We start from the raw sequence: 9,592 nt of genomic DNA on the forward strand, positions 1-9,592 counted from the left end.
TGGGTCATATACATACATCGACCTTTTATTAAGCTGCAGATACATAGAATTTATTTTAAATTTCTGGTTTTAGGAGGATCATTTTCACCATGCCATAAGTAAAACTCAGAAATTTGGCATGGCCATTGAACTCTGTCTTTAATAATGGAAAACTGATGCTATTTTGTCTATCAGTAAAGAAAGAAATGCAGCTCTAATGAATGAAGACGGTCAGCCATTCTGAAGAATGAGAACAGTATTATAGCCAACTCCTATACAGCTCAAATTCTTCCCTGTTATTTCTGGAAGGAGAAGCCACAGCCCAGCAAAACAAACTCAAGTATTCAATGTCCTACTCCTGCTTGCTATTCTACTCTTCTTATCAACTCCAAAGACTCTCCCGTTGTCATACTGCCACTGTTTGTGCTTCTTGCACTTCTGTTCACACTCATGTATGCTTCTACACACACACAAGCATGCACACATGCATGCATGCAAATACAAGAGAGAGAGAGAGAGAGAGAGAGAGAGAGAGAGAGAGAGAGAGAGAGAGAGAGAGAGCCTGGCAAAGCTAGACCTTTCTTTAAAGTTTGAAAACATAAGACCAAAGCCTCATGTGGTGGCGCATACCTTTAATCTCAGCACTAGGGAGCAGAAGGAGGCAGATCTCTGAGTTCGAGGCCATCTTGATCTTCAAAGCGAGTTCCAGGACAGCCAGCCAGGACTATTACACAGAGAAGCCCTGTCTCAGAAAAGAAAGAAAGGAAGGGAGAGAGGGAGGGAAGGAGGGAAGGAGGGAGGGAAGGAGGGAGGGAGAGAGGAAGAAAAAAGTTGAGACATAAAAAAGAAGAGAAGACCATTTTAAAATCTTACTGTTTTGCTAGCACAGAGATGTATAAATTATCTGTCATTTATTGAGTATTGACAATTTGTGAGTGACGTTGGAGACCTCTGGTCATGTTCTATGTTACTTCATCATCATGGCAACCTTATGAACTAAATAATATCTATATTTACACATCATAGATGAAATAAAGGTGCAGAGAATCTTATTATCCACACAATAAAAAATAGTATCCTAGCTCTCTCTTAAACCTTAATATGAGTCACTTCAGTCTTTTTATTTCCTAATGAAATATGAATCCTACTTATTTTCTATATGAATATAAATCCTTACATTTCAAATAATTCTTTACATTAGTACAAATAATTGCATTAGAGGCAAGGTTAGTCTATTACATAACAGAGGCAGAATTGTCTGTTAGTTGTTGATCTGATCCTTAAAATGAATCTAGCTTGTCTGACTCAAGATTATGAAACTGGGAAAGTCATCATATTGGCTATGGACTTAGTTAAGAAGGGAGGAAAAATTTCTTTGTGATTCCTGAACTTGTTTCAAAGGTATCTCCAAAAGTTAGTAAGTTCTCTAAGTTTTAATGTCTGGGCACTTACTCTTAGAGAGGCATTAAAGCTCTAGCTAAAATCCAGTCTTGAGACTGTAGGCATATAGGCGTATACAATTGTCTTTTATAAGTAACAAAAATATGACTGTGCAATGTGTTTAAGATATTGAAATACTAGAAATGAGAGCAACACATTATATGCAAGAGCCATTGACTTTTATGCTAATTATAATAAATTAATTAATTTACAGCCATCAATTTATATGTGCTATATTTGCAACTGAAGAATAATTAAGGAAGTAAAATTGACTGATTTTAATAGGAAAAATTGAAAGAAATTAATATAGATGGCAAAGCAAATGACCATGATAAGCCAGAAATGAAAAAGCAAGTGAACTTGAGAGACCATTATTGCAGGTGAAGACAACACCACAGAGGCTGAAAATACCATTTTCACATGATCAGAAATCTCCCCATAGACCTAGAGCAACTTTTTGCTTCTAAACTCAGGAAGAGATTTCTCTTCCATGTGGCACCTGGGCATCATTGGTTAAAACCAAAAGAAGCAAGCAAACAACAGCAGCAAAAACCTTCCTGCATAAATTAGGAGAGGTGGAAGAATTAACACGTGTTAGAGGGACAGGAAAATAAATGTAGTCATTAGCATTGGACAGTTTGGCTATGGATGAGCAAATAGGGCCTTAATGACCCAATATGTCATAAATTTCCTGCTAGTTGTGAAATTAACAAAGTTGACCTTGTAAAATGGAAACACTTAGAAATAATCTTTCAATATTGCTTCTGAAATGTGAATAAAAGAGAGAGAATTTCTGTAACACAAAAGAAGCTATTTGTCTCAATATGGCTAATCTAGGTATTCATTTCTTTTTAAAATACGTATTTTTAATTTATTTTATGTGTGTGTGTGTGTGTTTGAGCATGCATGCACACTTGTGTAAATATATATTTGCAATGCCTGCAGAGTCCAGAAGAAGGAATCCTGGAAACGGAGTTGCAGATGGCTGTGAGATGCTCCTTGTGGGTCCTTGCAAAAGTGCAAGAGCAGAGTGTGCTTTTAACCATTTAGCCATTTCTCCAGTCCCAGGTACTTACTTGCTGCATTGGCTCATAACTGTTCTTCAATCGCATCCAAGGCAGCAACTCCATACTTCAGTTTATATCAGAATGCCTTCTTCAGTGACTGGATAAAACATAGATTCCCAGGCCTTATCCTCGGAGTTCCTGACTTGGCCTTGGATGAGGCCTTGGAATCTCAGTTCTACCATGTGTTCAGTGATGGCAGCTTGAGTTGAGCTTTGAGACCCTCTGATCTGGATTCCTGGATGTGTGTTATCCAGGAGAAGAAAAGGAGCATGAATACCAAAAGACATTCTCAAGGTTCACAGTGACCTGATGAACTCAACTGTAGAATAACAGAAACACCTTCTCAAAGCGCATGACTTTTCACCTTTCCTTTACTCAAAGCTTTGGTCCTTATGTATAAACATGTAGATTGTAGTTTAGTGTGCTAGCTTTTTCCATCAATCTAGAATGCACAGTTTGAGCACACTGCACGATGCGCTTACACTGCAATGCAGTCTTCCAACTGTGTATAGAGACAAGTGCGTTTAAAATATTATGTGTATATTGTTCATTTTGTTTCTCAATCTGAGTAGAGAAAAATGCCTTGATGTCAGTCAAAACACTTCTAACTTGTCAAATTGTTTTTCATGAAGTTACATAACTATAAAAGACAGAATTTTTCTGTACAGTAAACAAATGCTTTTTCACTCTGTAGCAATGTTATTTGTATTTTGATTCTCAATGATGACTCAGAGTGAGTGCAATATAAATGTTTCCTTGAGCTGCAAAGGAAATTATTAATAGAGACTAAAGTTATATTGGAGCAGATTCTGGTTACCTGCTCACAGTTCTCTCTTGGTTTCCTCCTGTATCAACTAATTGAGTGCACATTAACACCATTTGCTTAAAGGACAGATGAGAAGGCTTTTTGGTGTTCTGTGGAAAGAGAGAATAGCGGAACCACCTTTGCCCTCTCCTCTATCCCTGTCTGTGTTCTTCACTCTTATCCTTTAGGTTTATCCTCTGCAGGGTATGGAATCCCTCCCAAAATACATATGTCTGAGAACAGATATGTCATTAATGGCTTCACTTGGGCTGTGATACCGCTGTTTGAAAGACATCCATTCAAGGGATCTGACTGGATCTGAAAGAGTCATCTACAGAAATGGTAGTCATCCCACATCCCTCCCCAGCCTTCATTGGTGGGTGGCCTTTTTCGCCAATCAGTGAGCTATATTACAGAAAACCAGTGCCCTTTCTCTCTAATCTGGTTGCATACCTGAGTAAAATCCTTATTTAGAAAAACAAACTTCAGTGTTACATCTGAAGTGTGGGTTGCAGTTTCATTGATTCGTTTCACCTTAGGAGCCTCGCAGTAGAGATATAATGGCTCAACCAGGACTAGTCTGTTCACTAGCTCTGGAAGTCTCCTCACTCGTCTTAAAGGAAAATGTAGTCAACATGTGCCTTGCCATTTCCAACGTGAATGCACCAGGAGAACACTATGCTAAGTGAAATAGACTTGTAACAGAAGAACAAACTGCATTCCTTCCCTGCAAGAGGTATCTAAAATCCTCAAATTCATAAAAGCAGAGGAAGGAATGGTGGCTGTGAGGGTCTGAGGGAAGAAGGAAAAATGGAATTAATATTCTGTGTGTGCAGAGGTTTTTCTAACCACGGTGAATTAGCTAGATGTCTGCTACCGAGTTGTTGTTGTGCCTGCAGTTAGCAATATGGAAATCCATGCTCAAATTTCATGTTAAGCATCTATTATTTGAGAAGCTTTCTGCCAAAATATACACAAAAGGGACCCAAGGAAACGTATGGAGGTGAAGAATGGCAACTGGTTCATTGTGCTGGTTGTACCATTGGTGTGCGAATAGGACTACGTTCATCAACCACATGTATTAAACAGGTATAGATTTGTAATGTAAAAGCTATCACTGTCACTTGATAGGGCTTTCTACTTACAATAAAACTTTAAGATAGAAAATAATACACGCCTTGTCTCAACATCTTAAGCAACTTTGAAAAGTGGACCTTACCATACTCACTTTTCAGATAAAGAATTTGAAGCTAAGTTAGATAGTGTCCTAAAAATACTTGTGTGCGTGTTTGTTCACAAACATGTATGCTTACATGCATATATATGTACATGCATACATCCATAGAAATTACTAACTTAAAAACAAAAGCAGAAAATAATCAAACACACACACACACACACACACACACACACACACACACACACACACACGTCACACTAGAAAGACTTTAATGATTCATCTTTTGACTCACTTTCAAATCCTCTTATTTTGTGTATATAAAAGGCACTGAGAATGCACTTTGGAAAAAAGGGAATTTAAAATATTCAGAAAACTTTTTTTGAAGCACAGTCTCAATCTGTAATGTAGGCTGTTCTCTAACTTATGCCAATCCTCCTGCCTCAGCCTCCTAAGTGATGGCATTATGAGGATATGTACCATGCCTGGAATTATTTCTAAAGTAGGAATATATATTGGTTGTGTTTCCTCCCTTGAAAGAAACCTTATAAACATTGATGTAAGTCTTAGTTATTGTTCTAGTGCTGTGAAGAGACACCATGACCAAGGTAACTCTTAAAAAAGAAAGAATTTAACTGAGGGCTTGCTTACAGTTTCAGAGGGTTATCATTAATATCATGGCAGGAAGGAAGCAGGTATGGCTCTGGAGCAGCAGCTGAGAGCTTTCCATCCTGATCTACAAGCATTAGGCAGACAGAAAGAGAGAAAATCACTGGGCCTGGTGTAGACTTTTGAAACCTCAAAGCCCACACTTCCTCCAACAGGCCATACTTCCTAATCCTTCCTAACAGTTCACCACCTTGGAACCAAACATACAAATATGGGAGCCCATGGAAGCCATTTTCATTCATTAAAACCACTACATTGCCTAATGACACACTCTAAAGTATAGCCATTTAATTATAAAACTTGGTAAACACATCTGTAATCTACCTCTCACCTGCTTGTGGCTAGTTTCTTGATGAAAGATAAGCAAAATATTTACTGAAAACTAATAGAGGATTGGAATAAAAATCAGTTTTCAATACACATCAAATCTTTCTCATTCTTCATTCAGTAATAAACGATTAAATTTTTGGCAAACTTATTTCACAACAAATCAAAACCAATTTGCCAATAAAATTTTTAAATGCCCCATATGCCTAAATAGTTGTAATAGACTGATCGAATTTACCACACCTCTAAAATATTCACTAACACTGATATTATGTTTTTAATATTTTCAAAACAATTTCTTTTTAATAAATAAATATATGGAAGACAAGATGCCCTCAGGCCAAGTGATGTAAATTTAGAGTCAAGTACCAGTACATGTTTTCCTTCCTCAACAATACTCCTCATTACATACTGCTGTATAAAAACCCATAATTATAAACAGTTTGCACAGAATGAGTTAGATACATCTTTTTTAAATATTTTCGTTTTTGAATGTTTCACACATGTATACAATATATATTGATCACATCCTTCCACCACTTCCTCCCTTCAACTATCCTCCATTCTACAACTCCATCTCTCTCCCAACTTCATGTCCTTTTGGTTTTTATTATCATTAATAACGTAACACTTGGTTGATTTTATTTTATAATTTTATGTACAATAATCCATGTCTAAATGTGAATGGAGTATTAAAATAAATCTTTAAATTTTTAATTTTAACAACTTTTTATCATTTTCTATCCATTTCTACACTGTATTTTTCCCAAATGTTATTCAAAACCTTTGAATCATTCCTTTTCTGCCTTCATCCATCACAGATTTTCTTACACTTTGGCCACAAAAGCTATTGTGATGAATTAGACTCAAATTAGTCCTTTAATTATCCAGTCTTAGTTCTGAATGTCCTGGGAGATATTTATTACTTTAAGGTGAATCATTCCCAAAATGAATTATTTGGTTTCTTCCCAGATTCTAAGACATAAACAAATCATTACCAATTTCATTAAACAGAAAGTAAAGATAAAAATTAAGACAGTACATTTTTCTTGAACATCTCAGTCGGTTTTGTATTATAGATGATGTCATATGCTCCAAATCTTTCATTTAGTTGATGATGATTGTTGCATGACGACAAGTTGATTTAGGAGAAATTTTATTTTTAAAACTGGCAACCGTTTAATAAGACTTAGCAGAAAACACCCAGCCTTTGCATGAAAATAAAGTATATTATTTAGATCCTTTGGCTGGACTTTTTCGCTGAAATATTATGAACTTTCTACAGAGAGGTCCTTGTGCACAGAGAGAAGCACTGGAGAAGCCAGGAGAAGTTAAACACGCAGGCTTATTTCGTCAAAGGAAGGGTATGTTTACCTGTCCTCTTCCCAGAATGCTGGAAAAGGATGTGGTTTACAACCTGGTGATCCCTTGCCATCTGTGGAGCCAGGCTTCACCTTTATCCTACAGAATGTTTTGTTTATGACCCTTTACCCCTAAATCTTGAGCATTGTTTCTATGCCATAAAACTCATCATTCTGAGAGATGTCACTTGTAGTTTGCAACAGCCTAAGTGACTTCTGTGTTACCTTAGGGCCAGGCCAATGCTGACTCCCACAGGCATTATGGTTACCTCATTCTCCCTAGACCCTAAGCCTTGAGCACTGATTCTGAGTCAACATTACCCATCTTTATGAAAGAAGCCAGTTGTACTTTGCAAAGATTTTAATATGAACATATCTTAAGTTTTGCTATACTCACAGGACTGAGTTAATTGTCATCAGAAAACTTTTTCCAAAATTGTATGGCTGAAATAAGTAACCTGGTGTCAGACTCCAGAAGTTTGAACCAGCGACAGCTAACTAAGTGAGCCTGAACGGACTTTCGTTCTTACCAAACCTGGATCATTTCCCTGCCAGCCATAAAGCTTGCCAGGAACCCCACCAACTTTCAACAATACAATTTGAATGAAAATGAAAGCAATCAAGTAGTTAATAACAAATTAAAACATAAAGCTTATTTGCAAAAGTCCCAAGTAAATTAGCATAAAATATATCTGATAAATCACTAAGAAACCATTCTATAGACTGTAAATTTAAATTTAAGCCATATTTTCTAATTTGATGGAATCAATTTCACTTTACTCTAATGTTAAGCCATCATTGGCTTCCTTTTGAAAAATTTAAATACTCTTCTTTCTAAATATAGACTTGTATTACTTATATGAAATGAACATATTTAATTTGAGAAAGTTTTTAAGAAAATAGTAAATATCTCAATATTTAAATGTTTCAAATTTCTAACTGCAATTTTTGGTAAATAGATGGTTTGCTGTTTAGAAAGACTTTCTGTTGATCACTGGTGTAAATCCAATCTAGATCTATTCAATAAAACAGACAAATAAAAATGTGTCCAATAAAATGAGGCAAATGTCTCAGTTTGTAGATGGCATGGTCCTATATGTAGAAAACTCTACAGACTTTACATATAAAAAATTAGAATTTATAAAATAAATTTCTTAAAGTTGTAGAACGTAAAAATCAACAAAAAGTCGGTTTTCCATACTAGTAAGGAAGTATATGAAAAATTTAAAGAAATGATGCATTTACAACAGGAACATAAATAAAATTTTAAGAATAAAACAAATATTTGTATATAAACATTCAAACTTAAGATATATAAATCAATAAAACAAAGGAGGTGAAGACTTTTATATTCAATAACTATAAAAAACACCAGAGAAAGAAATCAAATGAAAGACAAAAATATATACTAATGTTTGTGATATGGAAAAATTAATGTTATCAAAATATTTGTAGTACCCAAAGCTAACTATAGATTCAAAGCTTTCTATATCAAAATACAAATAATAATAGAGGACTTGCATCTGCAAATAATCTGAAAGATTGCCAAGAACTACACAATGGAGAAAGACAGCCACTCTATAATGACAGATCTGGAAATCTGGGCATTGTAAATTCCAGTGTTATTGATATATACAAACTTAACATAGGGCAGACACTACAGCTGCTGAAGATGCATGTCCTAACCCAGCTGCTGAAGACGCATGTCCTAACCCAGCTGTTGAAGATGCATGTCTTAACCCAGCTGCTGAAGATGCATGCCCTAACCCAGCTGCTGAAAATGCATGTCCTAACCCAGCTGCTGAAGATGCATGTCCTAACACAGCTGTTGAAGATGCATGCCCTAACCAAGCTGTTGAAGATGCATGTCCTAACCCAGCTGTTGAAGATGCATGTCCTAACCCAGCTTCACAAATGTTTTCTTGCTGTGGGATGGTCTGTATGTCAAGTGTGTTGCTGACTGGTCAGTAAATAAATCACTGATTGGCCATTGGCTAGGCAGGAAGTATAGGCGGGACAAGGAAAAGAATTCTGGGAAGTGGAAGGCTGAGAGAGAGACACTGCCAGCCGCCACCATGACAAGCCGCAATGTGAAGATCCCGGTAAGCCATGAGCCACATGGCAAGGTATAGATTTATGAAAATGGATTAATTTAAGCTGTAAGAACAGTTAGCAAGAAGCCTGCCACGGCCATACAGTTTGTAACCAATATAAGTCTCTGTGTTTACTGGGTCGGGTCTGAGCAGCTGTGGGACTGGCGGGTGAGAGAGATTTGCCCTGACTGTGGGCCAGGCAGGAAAACTCTAGCTACATTTTCTCACATAGGTTTTACAGCTCTGGGTTTATATTTAAGTCTATAAATCATTTTGAGCTCATTTTTAAAGACTTTGATATTTGGATTCTAGCTCTTTTGTTTTACTGATTCAACTAGTTCTTTGACGATTACAATTGAATATATGCATAGTGCATTCTTTTTCCCGCCAACCAATATTATCCCCACTTCCTCCACACAGGTCCACTTCCATATTCATGTTTTTTATTTTGTTTTGTTTTGTTTTGTTTTGTTTTGTAACCCACTGAATTAAGTCATCACTGGGTCCATAATCAGGATGTGGAAAGAGATGGACACTGTTTCTCAGCTACTTTACTCTTTATATGGAGTCCAGGGAACCAGATCATAAAAACACTGCCCATATCAGGATAATTTTTCCCTGTACAGTTAAACCTTTCTGAATACATTCTCATAGATAAACCCAAAGGTGTGTTT

This window comes from Peromyscus eremicus, chromosome 13, assembly GCF_949786415.1.
Source record: "Peromyscus eremicus chromosome 13, PerEre_H2_v1, whole genome shotgun sequence".
Taxonomy (NCBI): Eukaryota; Metazoa; Chordata; class Mammalia; order Rodentia; family Cricetidae; genus Peromyscus; species Peromyscus eremicus.